The sequence below is a fragment of the Lemur catta genome, chromosome 7, assembly GCF_020740605.2.
Source record: "Lemur catta isolate mLemCat1 chromosome 7, mLemCat1.pri, whole genome shotgun sequence".
NCBI lineage: Eukaryota > Metazoa > Chordata > Mammalia > Primates > Lemuridae > Lemur > Lemur catta.
Window position 1 is genome coordinate 67,388,008 of NC_059134.1, and position 21,665 is coordinate 67,409,672.

At 51.1% G+C, this 21,665-nt stretch overlaps 1 protein-coding gene across 8 annotated transcripts in view; it reads left to right on the top strand.

The window, feature by feature from the left end:
• Window positions 1-21,665, top strand: part of MICAL2 (microtubule associated monooxygenase, calponin and LIM domain containing 2) — a 217,109-nt gene that overhangs the window by 13,815 nt on the left and 181,629 nt on the right. For 4 of the 8 annotated variants that reach the window (XM_045557534.1, XM_045557547.1, XM_045557543.1 and 1 more), the window contains exon 2: window positions 10,939-11,006. The exons of 2 other annotated variants lie outside the window; for them this stretch is intronic. The gene's annotated coding sequence lies outside the window, so the exon portion shown is untranslated. Of the gene's footprint in view, window positions 1-10,938; window positions 11,011-21,665 lie in introns of all 8 variants that reach the window. 2 more of the 8 variants (XM_045557535.1, XM_045557546.1) reach the window with 1 other exon arrangement.

Here is a 21,665-nt window from a genome sequence, read left to right on the forward strand (position 1 = left end):
CCTCCTGGTCACTAACCCCTTCCAGCACTGCCGTGGGAATTAGGGAATTAGGTTACTCCCTGTTGCTATGGATGCTTCCTCTTTCTCCTAGAAGATGAAATTCTCAGTAAGGCCATTCCGAGCCTTTGGCCACTGGGGCTTCTAGTGCTCCCAAGGTGTCGGATCCCACCCCAGCCCTGCCAGAGCTCACCTCTGGCCAGCCTGGGACCTATCCCAGCGGCAGCACCAGGGGGTTCCATTTCCGTGGTGACTTTATGCCTCCGTTCCTCTCACCCATGTGTTCTCCAGAATGCTTCTCTTGGCTTCCTGGGCTTGTCACGCAGACATGCATCTTTGTTGTTACGTAGAGCTATTCAGTCCCCCTGCCCTATGCCAAGCCCAGTCCTTTGAAAGATAAAAGCTGTGCACAGACACGTGTGTATAGTCTGCTGTCAGACAGGGAAAGAGAAGGTCACATCTATATCTGCATGTGCATGCATAAACGTGGTCAGGAACGAGGCGCTCACGGCTAATCACAGCGTTACCTGTTTCAGGGTGGGGACACACAGTAGATGGGGCCAGGAATAGGAGGGAAACATTTCTTGAATACTTTTTGATTTTGGAACCCAGTAAATGTATTTCCTATTTAAAAATTTTAAAAACGAGCACAGATAATCTGGCATCCTGGTTGGCTAATTTAGAACTGTTGAGGCCCATGTGGAACGAGTGTGACCCACCTGCTTGAGTCAGGGCTACGCAGCCTTCGACCCACCTTGGCCTCAGGTCCTCGGGGCTGCTCAGCGTGCAGAGGGGCCACCAGGACGTCCTCCTCTGAGGTCTGGCACAGGCCCAGCACGTGGAGGGTCTGCAGTAAGCAGGGCCTCTGCTGTCCTTCCTGGCTCTTGTCTCTGCAAAGATCAGAAGTAATTTGAGATTTTACTACCATTTGTTATAACCTCAGTTTACTGAGAGGTGGTGTTTAACGGGCACACCTGAGCCTCAAGTGCTGATTTTCTGCTGCGAATCACCTAAAACTTACACCATGGTTTTTTCCCTCTGGTGAACTCCAGTACTTCCAGAAATTGGAATGCTCTGACTCTCTGGGTTTGCCTGGAAGAGCTACGTACTTTCCTTTTACAGACCTGCAGTGCTTTACAAATCATCTCATCTGCCCAGTGCAGGGGATGGCGATTAGAGTAGGTCTAACACCCCTTACAAACACAGGCCCATGGCTAGATTTGCAGATAGCCAAGGTCAGAGCTGGCTCTGAAGAAAAAAAATGCAGCATGGGAGAGGCCAGTCCGGGTCCCTGTAATTGAGGAAGTGACCTGATTGGGGAGGTGACTTTACCTTGGGAAGCTGAGAAGCAGTTATTGAGCACATACTCTGTACCCTGGGCCCTATGCTGTGGGGATGGCAGGATGGATGTCCCAAAGCCTCTCCTCCCTCAGCATTTACAGGGGGTTTGGGGAAGCAAGACATATGGTGTGAAAAAGTTAAGTAGCAGGAGATTTTGGTAACAGTTCACCCGGTCACAGAAGGCAAGTCACAGGGTAGTTCATGACTAATGTCCATATGACTGAGGAGAAGGCAGTGGGTGTGGGAGTGTTTTCTAGGGGCTGGAGAGGGCCTGGGGGGAGGCAGCAACAGCAGCATGTGGTCTGGATCCCGAAGGGTAGGTGAAGTGCAGATGGAAAAGAGGGCGGAAGGAGAGGCCGTCTCCCGTGGGTGCCGAGGCCGGGAGAAACGAGAAAGGGCCCGGCGTGAAGGTGGGCAGAGGGAGATGCGGTTGGCAGGTGGGTTTAGGACAGAGGGAAATAGTCTTCAGAGAGAGACTCCCAGACATTCCAGTCTAGCATCTCCAGCCTGTGTTCCAGAAAGGATTTCAAGAACAGGAGGGAGGCTGGGGGCATGCTAGGCACTTTCTCACCATTGCTCCATTGGGTTGTTTTCTTCTTAGGCATTGTAAACGTCTGCTCGTCCATTCATTCAGCAGTTGTTTACGAGCTCTTACTCTGTGCCAGGCACTGTTCTAGGTGCTGGGTTGCAGCAGGCGAGAAGCCAAAACAGGACAGCATCCCTTGCCACATGCAGTTTACATTCTAGGAGGGGACACACAGAGACAATAAACAAGTAAATTAGATGTGTGGGAGGCCAGGCGATGAGAGGTAGGGTGGAGAAAACCAAAGCAGGGAAGGAGATGGGGTGTGCTGGGTTGGGGGCAGGGGAGCAGTCAGGGGAGGGCTGTGATCTTAAATAGGTGGCCAGGGAAGGCCTCACTGACTCAGCCTGTCACTGGGACTTCTAAACCAGCAAGGGAAATGTCTAGGGCTGTAGGAAAGGAGGCAAGGCCAGATCTGCAGGGATCTTCAGTCTCAGTTGATCCTCTTCTACCTATTGGGGTTCTTGGCTGGGTAGCAGGGAGCCTTTGAGTGTTCTTGAGCAGTGGAGTACCATGTATGGGAAGATCTCCCCAGTGGCTTTGTGGAGGATGAGCTGAGACAGGGAGGCTGGGTGGGAGGCTGAGATCCCAGGACCTAAAAAAGTCTACTCATGTGACACTTCCCTCTCTATGCTGCAAAATCCCCATCTGTTAAATGGGGATAAACTAGTACTTACCTTATAGGCATGTTTTTGAGAGGATGAGGTGGATTACCGAATGTAGGATACTTAGAACAGTACCTGCCATGCAGTAAGTGTCTTGACCATCTGTCCCTCTCCTTACATATGTATGTGTGAGCAAAATGAACATGTTGTCCTAAAGCAAAGCCAAATGAAAAAAATAACAATGCTTTTAAGGATTAAATGAGGTAATTCATGTAATGAATTTAGCTTAGTGGCAGATGAGTGCTAGATTAATACTAGTTAAAAGTACTGCTACCACCAGCTATTACTGTGAAGAAAATGATTTTGCAATGGAAATCCTCTGCAAAGTCTTCTAATCCAGCCGTTGTTTATTGAGACTGTGGTGCGCCAGGTTCCGCACTAAACACATCATCTCATTTGATCTTTGCAATAACCGCCCAAGTTGCACATTGGTGTTAACCACGTCTTAACAGACGAGGGCGTGGAGGCTCAGAGAGGCTGAGCCTTGCCTAGGTCACACAGCCAGTGAGTGGCAGAGCTGGGCTTGATCCTGGAGTGGCCTGTTGTCGATGTAGACATTGACATATAGGTTCTTAAATCAGTGTCTTTTGGTGTTTGGTTCCCACATAGGGGCACAGGGAGTGTAGAGGCGGGGCCACCTTCCAGGACAGACCAGGGGCGGTCTGTGTGCATGGGAGGCTTGGGTGGGAGAGGCTGTGGGTGAGTCAGTGCCTTTCCTCAGTGACTCAGCCCTGCAGACCTTATCAGAGCCTTTCAGCCACACAGAGAGTTTATCTGAGACCTGTCTTGATTGCCCTGACCCTCTGTGTGCTGGAGGGACAGAGACTGATGGGTTCAAATCCTGGCTCCCCCACTTACCAGCTACGTAAGGACAAGAGAGGAGTTGATTTCTTTGTGCCTCCGTTTTGTCATCTGTGAACCCACTTGATGTGGTGGTTTTAGGACTTAAATGAGAGAAGACATACCAACACTTAGAACAGTACCTGGCCCACAGCAAGCACTCGGAAAGAGTTGCTATTATGCTAATCATTGTATTATAATAATATTATAAAGGCCTTCCCAGTCTCTGAGGCCAGAACAGGATGTCCTGTCCTCTCTGTGGGATCGTTCCTGTAACACACTCTGTTTTGTCTTGTGATGTAGATGTTGGTGTATCTCTGCCCTTTTCTAGATAATGAATGATATCAATCAAAGGGGGGTTTGGTTTTTTTTAATCCCTGGAGACTTGTGCCTTGTACTACGGGGTGTTGAAAGAGGTTTGCCAAAAGAAGTGGATTCCTAGTTTTCCTCTTTTCTTCAAGCCACTTATTCTGACCTGATGACCTGCCTCCCAGGATTATGGAAAACGTCTGGTATTTCCAAGCGTACTTACCAGTTTGCCAAGCCCATGCCCATTCATATTTCACTGGGTCCTCACAGTCATCCTGTGTGATTACTGGTAACTGTGCTCATTGAACAGGTAAGGAGACCGCGGCTCTGCAGAGTTCAGTAATTTGCTCAAAGACATCGCAAAAATTGAAGGTAGAGAAACAGGCACCCCCTTGCCCATCCCAGGAAGCCTCGCTCTGGAGGTTCACATTGACCATTGTGCCCAAAGCCATCTCATCCTTTCCCCTTTAGCCCTTTTCCTAAACAGGATTGGGAGGAGGCCATGTGACTAACACACCTTCGTACAGTTCTGCTTTTACCCCCGGTTCCCAGGTCCTAAAGCTTCCAAACTGAGCACATGGTGATGCGTTTGAGCCGAGCTGATGATCAGAGTTGCTCAAGTCATCTCCACTCCCATTTCCCCTTCTCTGTGTGTCCAAGGTCTGGGCTGGGACTCAGCATTCGGGAAGTGGTGGTGGGGAGTGGGGACACGGGGGTGGCCTTGGAGCTTTAAGCATTTACAGCAGTACCTGCACGCGAACGTGCCCAGAGGGACCTGCAATTGGAGGCGGAGGCGGCAGGATGGAATCCACAGCTTCACTCAGGAGGAGCGGCAGGTGCTGGATGCAGGGCCCAGGTGCTGGGTGCAGGAGGCAGAGGAGCTGCTGGGGGGTGAAGCAGAGACTACTGGGTGGGCAGGGAAACACTTCCTCCCTGGGAGGCAAACAGACAAGTGATCCCTCCACCTAAGGTGCAACTAAACCAGGCTCCAGGACAGCCTTTAACCCAGACTTATCAAACTCCATAGAGTTGTTCCTTAAGCAGAAGAATCTTCTGTAAATTTAGCTCAGCTCAACAAAAGGTTATGGAGGAAGTACCCACACTGTCCCCGCAGGTGGAAGAGAGGTGATGTGTTTTGAGCACCTGCCATGTCCAGGCAGCAGCGCAGTGGCTGGGGCTGTGTTCCAGCTCTGCCTTTTATGAGCTGTGGGACTTTGGGCAGGTGCTTTAATTTCTCTACTCGGTTTTCTCATCGAGATTGGGGATGTGGTGCCTGCCTCACAGGGAAGTTGCAAGAATTGGATGGAAACACCCACACCAAGCACTTTGCACATAGGTCCAGGCTCATAGTAAATGGCTACCATATGGCAGATTTTGTTATCCTTTGATTTATATTCTCTTATTTAATCCTCACCCTAACTTTATAAGGTAGACGACGTCTCACAAAGGGGAACAACGAACCTCGTAGCAGAAAGGACTTGTGCAAGGTCTCAGGACGGGGCAGGCAGCGAGGCTGGGGTCCGAGCCCAGGCGCTGGCTGACCTGGGGGCAGCACCCCTCCCTCTAGTGCCTCTGCTTCCTGAGCCCCGGCGCTGCTTCCCACGCTTTGTAGTGTTCCTCACAGTCCCAGCCAGGCGCTCAGCAAATTCTTATTGAATACCTGGTTTGGCTTAAGGGAAAGCAGACTGGGGCAGGGGATGCAGGAAATGGGACCCCTGGAACATTCCACACCCTTGCAGATGCCCAGCTGGTCCGGTTTGCGCACGGGTTCCCACCAGTGTCCTGCACGCCCCTGCAACACCAGGCAGGGATGTGCTGTGTGGCACCACGTCGCCCCGGGAGTGAAACCAAATCATGCCCTGAGGGAAGATCAGCCAGTTCCTTTTTATTTTTCACATAACACAGAATAAATCTATGAAAACAAGGACAGTAAGGGAAATACCTGCCTGGATAATCCCTCGTGGTGGGGCAGGTGCTGCCTGAAGCTTGCTGCTGGAACACAAAGAGTCGCCGTCAGCCGCCAGGTGGGTGCTGGGCAGCGTGTGGCCGTGTGAGGCGCGTGTCCCGGGAGGGTGGGCGGGCGAGGCCCCCCTCGGAGTGCTTACCCACCTCCCACTCCCCCAGGTACGGCCCGGGCCCTGCCGAAGGCTGTTCTCCCTAACATTATTGTGGTCAGGAGGATTTTCATATCATTGCAGATCACGGATTCCGGTTTAATTCTCTTGCAAATGTTGGAAGAGACTTCCGTCTCTTCCTGTGTCTCTTTTTATGCCATCTGATGCCTGTGTCTACAGAGTCCTTACTTGGCTGGTATTTAGCTTATGCCTGTGCAGACCCTGGTGTTGGGCTCCCTGTGGCCTGCAGAGAAGGTGGCTGTGTGTGCCCATCTGTGGCGCGTGCTGCACGAGAGGTGGGGGGTCAGCACGTTTTGGGTCTTAGTTTTTCCCACCAGGCCAGGGAGGGTTTTTTTCTCTTTCTCTAAAATCCTTTAGAAACACATGTGCAGGTGGAGCTTCCCTCCTGGAGGGAATTAAAGGGGTGCCATTAGAAGAGATGGGGGTACAGGAATAGATCATCTTTGGGTGCCAGCCCAGAAGGTGGTGAGAAAAGGAGACAAAGCAAAGATAGTATTGTTTAGCACAGGGCCACATGTCAGGCACTGTAGTCGTATCTGCGAAGTCACAGTCTCTTGGGAGAGGTGACTGAGACGTAAACAAAAACAAAACAAAACCAAGAACCCAAAAAACTCCCCATGGGATTATGACAGGTGCATCCTGGTTAAAACCCACTGATAAATGCCATCTCATTAAAATCACACCGGAGCTCTTTGAGATCTTAAAAAAACCTGAGTTTCAGAGAAGGAAACTTGTGCAAGGATGTCCTTGGGGTATGGAGATGCTGCCTCTCTCTCTGAGTGGCTGTGGATGGGGGGGCACTCCATCACTTCCAGCGGGTCTGGGCAGAGGTGTGAGTGGCAGCAGAGGTGGCCTGTGCGAGGAGGAGACCCCAGGCTCCGGAATCAGCGTGTACTGGGGAGGCAGCACATCTGGCATTACAGGCACGAGGCAAGAGTGGTACGACCTCAGTGAGTTAGTTGTTAATCCCTCTGTGAGCCTTAGTTTCTTCACCTGGAAAATGGGTTGGATGATCAGCCAGTTCCCAGGGCTGTGCTGGAGGTTAGATAAGATCACACAAATGACAGACTGTGGCCCACAGTGCATGGCCCATGTAAGTGCTCAAATAAGGCAATTTCTCCTTCCTTATCCTCCCTGCCCCTTTTCTCCCTTACTTCCTCCTTTAAAAAGAGTTGTTTTAAATAGCCATCTGGGTTTTTTTTCCAGCACCACTTAGAAGTCAATGAAAATTAGCTCCAGCTTCCTTCTTTCTCTTCTTCCCCCTTCTTAATGCAGTGGCGAGGGGCCGGGTCTGAGGCTGGCTTGTTAGCTGGGACTGCAGGCCTGGACCGCTCACTCTTTCGGTCTCAGGATCTCCCCCTCCCAGGAGGGGTGTTAGTCCAGGGGCTTGCAGCAGCCTCCCTTCGCTTCAGTTTGTGCGGACACCTTGCTGCACGTTTGCTTCGCCCTGGCTGCCCGGGTCCCACCGAGGGTGTGCCGCTGGCCTTGCTTTCTGGGTGGGATTTGGTGACGATAAAGCAGCCATTTGTTTAGCACTGTTGTTAGTTGGGGCTCTTTTGGTTTCAAGGGACAGGAACCAAATTTGAATGAGTTTGAGCAAAAAGGGAATACACTGGAAGGTTTCAGGGGAGGTTCAAAGACTCAACAGAGGTGCCGAAGAATCCAGCCCCAGGAAGAGAACAGGTGACCTCCAGCATCCCCAGACCAGAGTCCCCCGTTCAGGGGTCCGTGGCTGCAGGCAGCTCCCAGCCGACCCAGGAGGACCAGGTCTTCTCCAGATTTTTCGGACTGGAACTTGGCCTAGCTCAGAGCACGTGCACACCCTTTGTACTAGTGAACGTGGCCATGGGGAAGAGATACTCTCATGAACCTGCCTTAAGTCCTGGGCCCGCTTGTTTGCCTGGAGAGTGGGTGATGGAAGCTGTTATCAGAAGAAAGGCAGAAGGATGCTAGTAATATTAATAATTAAGAATAATACTAACTCACTTTTATCAAGTGCTTACCTTGTGCCAGATGTTCTTCTAAGCTCTTTACTTGTGTAACTCATTTAATCTTCACAATCAACCTCAGTTTCCATGCCAGGAAACTGAGGCACAGAGAGGTTAAGCAATTTGCTAGCTAGGAGGAGGGCTGGGATTGAATCCAAGCAGAGGGCCCCAAAAGTCTGCTTAGCCACCCACTCTGATGCAGACCATAGCAACAGATGTCACCTCTGAGCACTTGCTCTGAGCACGCAGTAGGCTAAGTCCTTTACAGCATTGTCTCGTGTAATCTTCAGAGCAGCCCTATGAAGTGGGTACCAACATTATCCCCACAGAGATTATGTAATTTGCCTAGAGCCACTCAACTAATTTAAAGCGACAGAGCTGAGACAGCAACCTTGGTCTGCCTGATTTAGGGCCTGAGCTCTTAACGACCTCCCTGGGTAGCCTTTGTGTTTAGACATTTCTTGCTCCGCCAGAAGCTCCCCTGGTAGTTGGGGTAAAGAGAAGACCTGGCTCAGCATCGGAATCTGGGGTGTGGAGACCTCTGCTTGGTGCGTGCCACTGGGGACTGACTTCGTGGTTTGAGCTGGTCTCTATGTATCTCACATAACTTACACCAAATACTTATTAAGGGCCTAGAGGATGCCACGCCCTCTCCAAGTGCTTAGGGTCCCTTAGAGAAGAGCTCAGGCCTGGAGAACATCAGAGGGGAAGGTCCCCCCAAGCTCCTCTCCCTCAGGCCTCTCGTGTCCCTTGGGATCCATGAGGCCACTCAAGCTTGCAGGAAACCTTTCCTGCACCACCCAAACCAGGCCTGCAGGGGACCAGAGACCTCATGCTTCTTTGCCTGGGACTGGTGCGATGGCACATCAGAGGAGAGACAGCGTTTCTTCATTCCAATCGATTACAAAGGGAAGCATTGGGTCAGGGAATGAGCGTGGGTGTGGGCTCAGGCCAGCTCCACCGTGAGTCCCAGGGCTGCTGTGGTCACTGCTAACTGAGACTCTGGGAGAGGCACTTGGCTGTGCCATGCCTCAGTTTCCCCCTCTGTAACTTGATACCGTACCTGCCTCAGAGGGTTGTTAGGAGGATTAGCTGAGGTAGCACATGCTAACTACCCAATGCAATGCCTGTGCACGGGTTAGTCCCTCCCTGTCCTTTTAACATCTAACTAGTTTTGTGTGTGTTCCTAAAAGTCAGGGTTTATGGAGGTGGACAGCTGGACGGGGTCCCTGGTAAAGAAATCACCAATAACGTCAAGCTCCTCATTTTACAGATGGGGAAACTGAGGCCCCTCAAGGGAAGGGAGGGTCTGGGCTCTAGGGCCTTCTGGTTTGGTGGTATTGCAGGGAGCTGCAAGCATGTTTGGTTGCTGGTCAGACAGAGGGTACGAGCTGGTCCTTTGAGTGGCTGGATCGCAGTGTGCCCAGGCCTCTGGGGAATCTGACCAGTTGTCAACCCCTGTGGCCTGGTCCAGTCATGTCCTCCTCCATCCCACTACAAAGACAACCCAAGCAGAACTGCAAAGAGCCCTGTTTCCCTGCTGTTGGTCTCAGTAATGTCCCAGGGTTGGGGCGGGGAGGGGCAAGGACTTTTGTCCCTGAGATCTGGGGAACACGAGGAAGTCCCTGGTTTCTCAAACCCTGACTGGGCAGACAGTAGAATTCTGTGCCAGGATGTCCAGTTCCCCCCCACTGCTCCTGGAACCTTCCCTTGAGAAGCAGGGGGCAGCGAAGTCGAGGCATCCAGTCTCTCTGGCTTCGGGCTTGAGGCAGCAGCGCAGAGCCTACAGCTCAGGCTGATAGAATGTGGCCAGGGTGGGCCAGCCTGTTTGTCGGCTGGCACAGGCCCCGAGGGGTGTGGGCTTTATAATGATGATGATGGTTGCAGCTTCTGCCCAGGTGGCTGCCCTTGGAGTTTGCCAGGCTCACCAGGTGTGTGGGCCCACCATGGCTATGCCAGGTGTTGGCATCCAGGATACCTCTCACCTGAGCTTGGTGGCACGGCTCATGGGCACCGGGTCAGCCAGGCCTGGGCTCACTTCCTGCCTTGCTGTGGGGCCTTGGCAAGTGCCACCTGCTCTCCAAGCCTCTGTTTCCTGTCTGTGAGGACCCACTGAGATCAAGTGTGTCTAGTCTCTAGCAGGGCTGATTCCATGCATGACCAGTGCTCAGCAAATAGTAGGTTCTCTGCCATTGACAGCCCGTGAATTCTACACAGTGAATCCCATCTCTCAGCACTTGAAACATGGCCCTTTGTGCCAGAGAGAGTACGTGTGTGAGTGTGTTTATGTGGGTGAACAGGCCTGCCACTCGGCTGAGCCAAGTGTTTGCAGTTCCCTGGAGTGTGGACATTGCCTTTTATAGATCTCAAATTTCACATCTGTATTAGTTTCTGTCCTCTCGAGGCTACCTCTTAGACAGTTGAGTTTTTTGTTAATGTGAAAGGAAATCATTAGAAATATTTTGCAACTCTGGGCTCCATTTTCCAAACAGGTGTAGAGGCATTTTCTACAGAAGCAATAGAATGTAACCAAATAACGTGGGTAGTCACTGGAAGCTAAAATAATTTGTTTAGGAAACTCAGCCACGATCAGATGGCTCACTTGCATAATTTTCTGGTTTTTTTTTTTTTTTTAAGCATTTTGGACCTTTCTACCTTAGGAAATGTGACCAATTTCGCATGGGTGACTTGTTATCAAGTTTTACATCAGCTTGATTTACTTCTGTTGTGTCTTAAGCTTAGAAATTCTGACACTGTTTTTACTAAAGCAGCTCATAGAACATTCTCTTTCATATCCGTCTTACTCTCTCAGCAGTCTTTGTGTAGAGATATGATAAGCCCTTAGGGTGCCCAGTCTGTGGCTGATAATAGAATTTGTTTAGCAGTCTCACTATGTTTTTCTTCATGGGCACAACTTATTGGTGCACAGAGAGAGAGTCTCTGTCCATTTCCTCTTGCTGGGTGACGTGTCACACAGGGCAAAGTGCACAGTGTGTGTTCCCCCTTGGTGGGGAGGAGGTAGGAGGCTGAGACATAAGATCATGTAACTGACATTAATTGTTGGGCTCTTGTTTTTACAGGAACATGGCAACCTGTGAGTGGCTCATTCTGGAGGAAGACCTTAGCCATTGTGAAGCCTGAGAACCCAGTGAGTAAGTCACAGTGGTGGATCCTTTGTGCCACTGAGTAGCTCTTGGGGGGCTGGTCCTAGGCTTAGAAAAGTGTGGGAGCACTTGGACTCTGTCTTTAATCTCAAATGCATGTGACCCCATTTGAAGTAACAATGCTGGTGAAACCTTTATTTTCCTCCTAAACCTCTGTCTTCTGAAGACCTCCAAGGTTGCACAGCCTTCCCCTGCGGTAGGAGGAGGCTGGGAGGCAGGGATCGAGACTGCAGTTTGTTTTGGAGGGGCAAGGCCTGTCTGACTCAGTGGTGTTTGGGTGGGTCAGTCTCTTCCCCCTTTCCCCTAAGCAGGGCCAACAGCTCAGCCCTGGGATCCCAATCCCAGCCCTGAGAACATTCCAGCCTCTTAGCCACCCGGATCTCTGCCAAGGCAAGGATCTGGCCAGGCGGCTTCTGTAGGGAGTGACTTCAGAGCATCCTGGACCATCTGTCCAGGATTGGAAAATGTGACTGCAGCATCTTCATCTGCGTGGGTCCCATGCTGAGGAGAACAAACCTGTTCACACCTTTCTGTAGATTCAGAGGTTCATGGAGCCTCAGGGTCTGGAAGGCTTGATGCAGGCAGGACTCAGCAGGGGCCTTGCTTTCCACAGTCCCCTTCGTGGACTATTGCATTATAAGTGCCTCCCTGCCCCTCTCCTGGCTCCACTCTTGGCCCTCTCTGCTCTGTCCTCTGCAGAGCTGCCAGAGACCGCCTCAAAGGCACATCTGACCCTCGCTCTCCCATTGGCCTGCAAGGCCCCCTCCAGTGGGACCTCAGCCTCACTGTCCAGCCTTGTGTGCTGCCCCTCCCCTCTGCCCAGGCTCCAGGCGCACAGTCCTGGCATAGCTCACCATGTCCGGGGCAAGCCGTTCCCTCCGGGCTGGTGCCTCTTCCTTGCGCTCGCGTAGCGCTTTGTTCAAACCTCAGATCCACCACCAGCTGAGTAGGGCTTTGTCCACCTGCCCGGCTCACCTGCCTGCTGGGGGAGCCTTGAGGGCAAGGAGCCGCCCCCACCCTTGGTGAACCCTGAGGTTTGATCAGGGCTTTACAGCCCGTGAAGCTCCGTCACAGACAGTGTCTCGTGGGAGCCTCGCACCCGGGAGGGGCAGTCACCTTATCCGCATTTATTTTCCAGGCTTGGAGACTGGGAGTGAGCAGTCAGATAACCTGTCCCAGGTTGTAGGCTAATAAGGACCAGGACGCGTGCCTGCTGCGTCCCAGGCTCGTCTGGTTTCCGTGATGCCAAACTTTATAATTAGAGAGGTTATTTAGAGCAAACCCCTCATTACCAAACAGGGAAACAGAGGCCTGGCCTGAAGATACGTTCTCAAGGTTACAAACTAACTTCTGTCAAATGGAGAATTGAAACACAGGCCCTGGGCTTCCAGGGTAGCATTCTTTCCACTCCTCCTCCCTCCTCCCTCCTCCCTTCTGTATACAGCAATCAGAGGACATTTTAGGACCATAGACCTACATTGACAGGAGGGTGAAGAGCTTCCAGAAAGTCATGAGTTAGAGGGAACAGAGGGGTGAGTGAAACTAGCCCTGCTCTCCAGGGACGTCCCTGGACGTGTGAGCCTGGGCAGGGCCTCGAAGGAGCCGGGTTTAGTTGCGGGAAGGAGTGAGGGAGGGTACGGGGAGGTGGGCATCAGGGCCCAATCCAAGAAGCTGGTGTATGTGGCGGCCCCACCGGAAGGCAGCCGGCAGGCACGTCTGAGCATTTGGAGGCAGGCCCCACGTGGGGATGAGGAGTCCGTGCTGAGAGTTGGGACAGCGAGATGAGAAGGGGTTGATTGCACCTAGGGGACAGCTGCTCCCAGAGTTCTGATTCTTAGTGTCTGGGAAGGACCAGGGCAGAGAGGCCCTGACCGGTTAGTCTGCTGCAGCCCAAGCATCTTTCCCGCTCCAGAGAAACTCTGAATGCAGAGCGCGTCCACAGAGGAGGGTCAGGCAATGAACTGTGAATTCCAAAATTGTCTGAAATGTGTGTGGGGAGGGATGTGTGTGCCATTCTGGCGGGCTTGTTCCTGTTGCACTCAAATGAATTTTTGTTCTGTTTTGTTTCTGATTGACGACATGCATGTCCCTCTGTTGGTTTCCCCCTTGCACGCTTGGGTCACTCCTGACTCCTGCATCCAGACGAGGCTTGACCCAGGGCCAGGCGGGGCCTGGCGACTCCTTCCATGTTTCCTCCACCCCTCCTTGCAACTTCTTGGACTGGGAGACTGGGGCTGACCGCCGCCTCCATCTCCATCGGCAGGTTGAAGCATACAATTTGCCTAAATTACAGAGAATGCGATGCTTGCCAAATAGGTACCTTGGACTATTTTCTAAAACATTACCAGATTATACACTTTTCTAGGGCAGGGAAAGTGTGTCGTGTTATATCATTATTGTTTACACCTCATATTTACATTGCACTTTACATTTTATAAAGATCAGTTCATCTTCATAATCAGGCAGGTGGACTGACTCCCATTTTACAGATGAGAAATTTGCCTTCAACATGCTTTAACCTGCCCGGGGTAGTGTAGCTCTGTAAGGGCTGAGCTGGGACCCAGCCCAGCCCTCCTGTTTATAAATTCCATGATCTCTCTCCTCTGCTGAACTCCAACCATATGCAAATCCCTGGAGGGCCTGGGACTTAGAGGAGCTTAGTAAACATTTGTTGAATGAGTGAAATTTGACCTTTTTTTCCTTTGGCTTTTGTATTTTGGCCACTCTACGCCATAAATGGATCCTCTTTGGCAGCAAAGAGAACACTACCCTGTGAAGTGTTTGAGTTTCTTGCCGTGATAAGGAGCTGGTGCTTTCTCTTCTCACCCAGCCTCACCTCTGGGAACTGGGTCACGCACACTGAATAATTAATTCCTTGAATCTTTGACTCCGAGTTCCGGCTCCCAATGCTGAGATGCTCCGTCAAACACTGATGTTTGAAAGGTCACTGGCAGAGGCAGAGCCTATTGTTTGTTGTCACAAACCTTCAGATGACCCATCTAATTGCCCACGAATAACACCCTGGCCTAAACAGGTCAGCCTTCCAGTTGGTTAATTTGGTGTTTTTCCTCCTTCTCCCCTTCCCCCACCAACTTTCTCTAGGCTGAGGAAGAGGGACAGTTGTGGGTTGTCTTAGATATTTAGGATTCAGTAGAGATGGGGAGGCCCACCTCTCCCTTCTCACTGACCTCTCAACTTCCAAAGGTTTTGTAGCAAGGGCTGCAGAAAGAACGAGAAAACGAGGGCAAGTTGGGAAGGAATGCACGGGATCGGAGAGGCCGCTATCAAGGTACCTGCTGGGGCTGCTGTTTCCCTGAGTGACACGGGTCATGTTTCTTAGCGTTTCCAGGGAACCCAGCTGGCCTCATTAGACTCTTGAGGTCAACAGAGTAGAGTGGAAAAAAGAGTGGGCAGAGACCAAAAGACCCACGTGCTAGTGTGGGCTGTCCACAGCTTGGCTGCGTGGCCTTGGGCAAGTCACAGAACTTCACCTGCCCTCGGATTTCTTATTAAGGAAGTAAGGAAGGAGTGGAGGCTTGGTGGCATCTTAAAGGCATCTCCTAGACTTCTGTGATCCTCAGTGCCCACCCTCAGTTTGTCCTCGAGATTAGCACCGTCTTCTCCTCCAGGTCACCTCTCCTCACGCGGCCGGAGACTGCTTCTGTAAGCACTTTCTTCCTGGCCTTTGTAGCTTTGCCACCTCTCTGCTGCCCCACCCTGAGATATGCCAGAGAGCAGATAAGAACAGCCTGTCCCTGCCCTAGTCTCCTGCCAAGCTGCACAGGGAAAAGTCTGACTTTCCGAGAGTGTCGGAGATCTAAGGAGGGAAAGTTGGTTGGTGTGGGAGGGGAGTGGGATTCGTTGTTGGGATCTTCAAGTTCCTAATGCCCCAGGGTACCAGGACCCTATTGAGTTGTTTGACTGGAGGGTAGTAAACATATTCTTAGGAATATGGCCCCAAGGTTGGCCAGGCTTTGTGGTCAGGGGTGACCATACACTCGGGAGCAATAAAGGCAGTAGTGTTGGTAGAAGGCTGCTCAGGGAGAGATGAGAGATGTCTCGGATGCACAACAGAAAAAGGGGAAGAGTTAGGGAAGTTGGATTTGTTTCTAAGATTTACAGCTGCCAAGTGTTAAAGCTAGAAAGAACTTACAGATCATCTACTCTAGTTCTTCCATGTATGAGTAAAGACACTGAGGCCCAGAGACGTGGCTTAAACTGGCCCACAGAGCAAGCTAGTGGTAGGAGTGAGTCTCTTGCCAACAGGTGTCTCTTTCCCCAGTGCCATGTTGCCTCCCCACGTGGGTGCAGCCGTCATGCCTTCCACTTCTCTCTTTGACCCTGAACTTGAATGGCTGAGGTGTTAGCAGGGCCCCTGCTGTTTCCACCTCATTATTATCAAGGCCTAATAGAACTAGGGTACAACAGCATGGAGAGGCTGAGGTTTCTCATGTACAGGCTGTTTGACTTGTACTTAGCGACCTGGTGCTGTTGAGTCAGCGTGATTCTGTTTTATGGTGTGTCTTGGGGTGAAAGATTAATTTGAGACAGGAAATGAAAGCTACCATGGCCCAGCCCTGGCAGTGGTGGCCTCTCGAGGGTTTGCCATTCAGAGAGAAATCACAGGGCTTTGTTGCTAAGCAGGCCTTGTGCTCAGAGCCTCCGGCAAGAGGCATGGATTGAATGCAGCCTGCCCTGTCCCTCGCTCTCAGGCGGGCTCTTGGGGTCAGAGGCTGGCTTCCCCACTGCTGTGTTGGTGGCATGTGAGCCAGAATGGAGACCACTCACTTTTCTCTACAGGACTCCATTTGGCCCCACACTTCCGACTGAGCTCAAGGAAATGCATCCTGTGCTCTTTCCATTGGGCAAGCACTGGGTTTACATATGTTACCTTGTTTGTTCCCACAGCAGCTTTCTGAGAGGTGGGCGTGGCTATCTGTTGTATCAAGGAGAAAATCTAGGCAGATACAGGTTAAATAACTTGCCCATGTCCCATAGGGGCCAGGGCTCAAACACAAGATGTCTGGCTCTAAAGCCCATCCTGGGTCCACATTGCACATGGCCCCTCAGCACAGAGGAGGGAGGGCTAGGGTGAGATAGGCCAGGCATTGATTGAGGCATCAAGCATTTATTACGGGACTTCAAGTGCCAGGCCCTGGACTTGGTTCTTGGGATGCCAAGGTAAGACTTGGTCCTTTTGCTTCCAGGAGCTCATGGCCTGGCTTGGTGGTGGGACAGATATGTGTAATATATAGTCACAGCCAGCTAAGTGTTATTATGGAGAGCCACACTAAGCGCTCTGGAAGCACCGAGAAGAGAGCAGCATGCAGGGAAGACTGCACCAAGGAGGTGCTGTGGGACTTGGGTATTGAAGGATGAACAGGAGATTTCCAGGCACAGAAGGAGGCAGAAGGTTTTCCAAGGAAACAGTGTGGTGGCGTGAAGAGTCCTGATTTGGTGTTTGGAAGGAAGGAGGAATTATGTGCATGTTTTTCTTCTTAGCTGAGGGTGCAAGGAGTAGAACGTTCAGTTGAGAGATAAACTGGGGGAGGAAGAGGGAGGTTTGGAACCAGACCATCAAGGGCCTTGCAAAACACTTGCTGGCTATGTGAGATTCATTGAAAGAAACCTCAGCAGAGACCAGCAGAGCTTCTCCGGATATGAATCCTCCAGGCATCTGAAGTACTTTCTCTGCAGAGAAAGGAACTTGGGTGGGGGGCTTATTTTCAGATAGTTTATGTCCATTTTCTGCAGCTCGGGTCTCATGCACCAGTGGAGGTGACTGTTGATGGGGCACAGGGAATGGGGTGCGGTGGGCCACGCCAACAGTTCATATTTAAAATGTCTCAGATTCCTCTTGCCAAATAAGCTGATAGCAAACACCCTTGAGAGTTCCTGTGCAGACTGTCTCTTCAGGGACCGTTTCACATTCCAGACAGGGTCACATAATAGTTCTGCAGAAGCTGGGGGTGTGAGGTGAGAAAGCTGCTTAAAAATAAAGACCAATAAAAATATATAGCTGTTTTGAAGGATGATATTTGTAAGGCAGAAGTATCCAGGAAGTGGGTTATTTGTCATGAGGGTGAGCCAGAATTTAAAAAAAAATCAGATCATTAAAGTGGAAAGCGTGATGGTGGAGAGAGAACCTTCCAGCAACTCTTGTCTCTTGGGCATTGTTGTCCTCCTCCCGTTTAATACATTCTTTGCTGAGATCTGCCCCAGGAACGAAGCTTTGGAAACTGAGCTTTGAGCCTGAATTGTCCTCTGTGGGGAGGACAATAAATCAGTAAACCAGACAGTGATTTGGAGTCAAAGGTTTCTTGGTCTTGTATCAACTGTCCCTACTTGTGGCCCCTGGGGTTTGAATCTTTATGAGGAGAGAGAAAATCCTTTCTGGGAACAGTTGCTGCTTATTTTAGTGAATGTGTTTTTCAGAACATGAGCCCAAATACCAAGGAAAGAGTCCAGCATCTTCATTCAGCCAACACAAACTTATTACATTGGGATTGTGGGAGACGGTCTCTCTGTCACTGTGGAAAATTCACCTGCTTGGCGTCACCTTCGGTGCTCCTCTCCCCTGGCTGCCGGATGTTGGAGTGCGGGGGCCGGGGAGGGGCATTTTGGCCCAGCGAACAGTCAAGGCCCTTGCTGAGTCCTGGAGCACTTGTCACAGCATCTCTGAGCTCACAGGAACGTGGCCTCTGAGTGCCACCTGGAGAGGTGGCATCCTTCTCCTGAGACTCTGCCACCCTCCTACCCGGGTCTGCACTGCTCTTAGCTGGCAGCCTGGGAACCGTTACTAAGCAGGACAGTGTCACGGGACTCTCAAACCCAGCGCTCATGTGCCCAGTCTGGGAAGGTGAAATATGACCTGCCAAGCCAATCATCTCCTCAAGAGTCAGCTCAGCAGTTGAGTGTATTTTAGGGACTGGTCCTACCCTATCTTATCAGAGAGGCATTCCTACATTTACTACCTGGAACCTTAATTGCTTTTTTTTTTTTTTTGAGACAGGGTCTCGCTCTGTTGCCCAGGCTAGAGTGAGTGCCGTGGCATCAGCCTAGCTCACAGCAACCTCAGACTCCTGGGCTTAAGTGATGCTACTGCCTCTGCCTCTGCCTCCTGAGTAGCTGGGACTACAGGCATGCGCCACCATGCCCGGCTAATTTTTTATATATATGTTTTTTTTAGTTGGCCAGATAATTTCATTCTATTTTTAGTAGAGATGGGGTCTCGCTCTTGCTCAGGCTGGACTCGAACTCCTGACCTCGAGCTATCCACCTGCCTCAGCCTCCCAGAGTGCTAGGATTACAGGCGTGAGCCACCACGCCCGGCTTAATTGCTTTTATAGATCTTTGGGGAAAAGAGTTCCTAGGAGACTTTGGTTCCTCTGCACAGTGAGGAATGGGCCAGGACTGTCTTTATCTTCCACGTCTGCTCACATATCTGAAGTGCCTCCTGATAGCTGCATATTTTCCGTGGGCAGAGAGCTGTTCTCGGGCTGCCTCCTGCTGAAGGAAGAAATCCTTTCTCAGAGCTGCCTCACCCTGTTGGTGTCTGGTCTGGTCACTGTCTTGAGGTTGTCCCTAAGAGCTGTTAAGCTGGGTTCACTTAGCACATTGCCTGGCATATAGTAATCAGTATCTGTTGAATGAATGAATGAATGAATGACCAGCAGGAAAGAGGAAGTGAGCAGGCCTCAGACTGAGCTGCCTGCATGCCTCCAGAACCCAGCATACGCTTCAGAAAAGAGTCCTCTGGTTTTTACCCGATAAAGATATCTCCTAGGCTGGGGCCTAGAGGGAGGGCCAGATGATCTTCGATCCATATCAGCTCAAGACTACAAGTCCTTTTTACAGAGCTTAAAACAAACATCAGTAGCAACAATAAACCGCTGGGAATGCTGGCCCTGGCGAGAGCAGGGTAGAGTCCATTCTTCTGGCTACCTCTGCTTGGCCAGCCCACCTCCAGCTGGCTGAACGTCCCACGCTCAGACGTGTCTCCCAAAAACCTCCTGATGAGTGTCCCTGCTTTGTATGCTGCCTCTCCGCAGCATCGGGGATTTTACATTCAAATCAGGATATCCTGGCTCCCCAGGTGTGTTGACATGTCAGTGGGCTTTGAACAGCCCATGAGTTATTTCTGACTCAGGCAGGGCTCACCTGTCCACACAGGTGTACACACCTGCTCATAAAGACTGAATGCCCTTATACACATTGGACCTTACAGGCCCTTATGCCGAGACTGGGGTGAGGGGTGTGGCCAGATGGACTGCTGGCTGGGTGGACAGCTTAATGGAAGGAATGGACAAGGATCTCCCCTTCCCTGGCCCTGGCACATTCGTACCAAGGCCAAGGGACTGCCGAGTTCCAGGAAGCTGTTATTCACATTGTTAATAACATTAATGACGGTAGAAATAGCAAAGCTTCTGTAATATCAGGAAATTAATCCTGAAATTGAAGTTCTGTAATTCAAACAAAAACTTTAGAAGTCTTTTAAGTGAACTCTAAAGGTGGTACAGTGCAAGCAGTTCCGTCCCTCCTGACCTAGATTTTTAGTGGTAAACATTCATTTATTTGACAAACACGTACTCACTACCTACTGGGAGCAGGTACCACACTGGCACTGGCATTACAAAGATAAAGCTCAGTAAACAGCTCATCAGTGGGTGAATTAGTCAAAAAAGGACATAATACAAAAAGTTGAATTATTTGAATATTGATTGAGGACCAACTGAGAGCCCAGAACTGACACAAATACTCTGGGAAATAGAAAAGAAACAAAAAACATTAGCCTTTTCCTTAAGGTTTTACATTAATTGTGCAGACAAGATTAATGCACAAAAGATGTTATGGGTTCAAGGCTAAATGAAGTGCCAATGGCATGATCTGTGCCCTCTGTGGCCCCTGCATTGTCACTGTATGTCTCTCCCCTTTCTCAGAAGATGGGGAGACACATCTTGTTCACCTGATGTATCTGCAGTGCCTAGCGAGGCCCTGGGCACCGTGCAGATTCTCAGGAAATGGGATGGGTAGAATGTGGCTAATGGCTCCCAAACCTGGCTGAACAACAGAACTCCCTGGGGAGTTAAAAAATATTTTTCCTCTTGGACCTGAGGCTACTGAGATTCCATTTGGGAGTGGGCCCAGGAAGCTGAATTTTTGGACACTTGCTGGTGAATCTGCTGGCGAGCCAGGTTTGGCGAGCTTTGGCATAGATCCCGGGAGTTAGAAGAATGCGCGGTAAAGACAGATGGGCAAGGGATGGGCAACTTTTATACCTGAGCACTGCAGCTCGTCCTTTAAGGTCCAGCTCTGGTGCCACCTTCTCTGGAAGCTTCTTTCAAGGCACTCAGTCACTCCACCTCCTGCTCTGTGTCCACCCACCGTGGTGCCCACCTCTGCCACAGCCCGTATTGTAATTGTTAGTTTGGATCGGATTCCCTGAATAGACTGTGCTGCTCCCATGGGCACAGCTCGTGGAAGGTCTCCAGTTGGTGCTGTGGGGCTGACTTTGCTTCGGAGGGTGGGCGAGGTCTGAGCAGGGGTGGGCGAGGTAAGGCAGAGACCCGATGTGAGTGCGGAACAGGCCAGCCTGTCTGGGGCAGCACAGGGTCAGCCTGGATGTCTTTGGGAACTGAGCCTAATGAGGAGGAGGGGGCTCCCTGGGGATGGGGATAGGGGGACCTGATGAGCCCAGCAGGGGAGTTTGAACTTGTAAAGGGGTGCAGGGAGCCCTGAGAGCTTTATAAACAGGTGAAGGTGAAGCCGGCCAGATGGGAAGTGGGGGTGGGAAGTGGAGATTGTTAGGAGGGCCATGTGGTAATTCAGGTCAGAGCTGCCCTGGCCCTGAGCAAAGTGGTGGTGTTGCAAAGGGCAGTCGCAACCCAGGCCACTACATACCCTGAATTTTGTGTGATGCTCTTGATTTGATTTAATCAATGACCAGTGGTTATCGGGCATCTGCCGTTGCCAGAGGCACAGGTGCCAAGCCCTGGATGTGCAGCCCCTGGCTTCAGAGCCCACAGCTGGGTGCGGCAGGCAGGCCTGCAAGTAGATGAGTGCAATAGTGTGTGTGTAAAACCATCGTATTAATACAAACCTCCCCTGGGGTACAATGTGGGAAAGGGGCAAGGGGAGGGCAAGGTGAGGCTTCAAAGAAGAACGATGCAGCTAAGAGTACTGCCTTGCCAGGCGTCGTCATGTTTCATCCTCAAGTAACCCAGCAGGTTGGGACCATTATTATCACCATTCTATGGATGAGGAAACTGAGGTTCAAAGAGGTTAGGTAACTCATGCGGACTCACACCCCTAGTAAGTGGTGGGTTGGGTTTGCAGCCAGTCAGCCTGACTCCAGAGACCAAACTGGGAGCCATGACATTCTGCTACTTTTGATGTTCCAGCTCTAACGACAACCCGGTTTTCACCAAGTGAACAGTCTGGATGGGCCTTCCAGACAGAGGGACCAGCATAGGCAAAGGCACGGGGGGGAGTCTGAAGGGGCTCAGCTCACCAGGGAACTGCACGTGGTTCCCGAGTCTACAGTATGAGGAGTCGGGGAGGGAGTGGAGGGGGAGGCAAGGGCTGTATCACGAAGGTGGTTTTTGTTTTGCTCTACTGAGATGTTTGAACTTCACCCTGCAGAT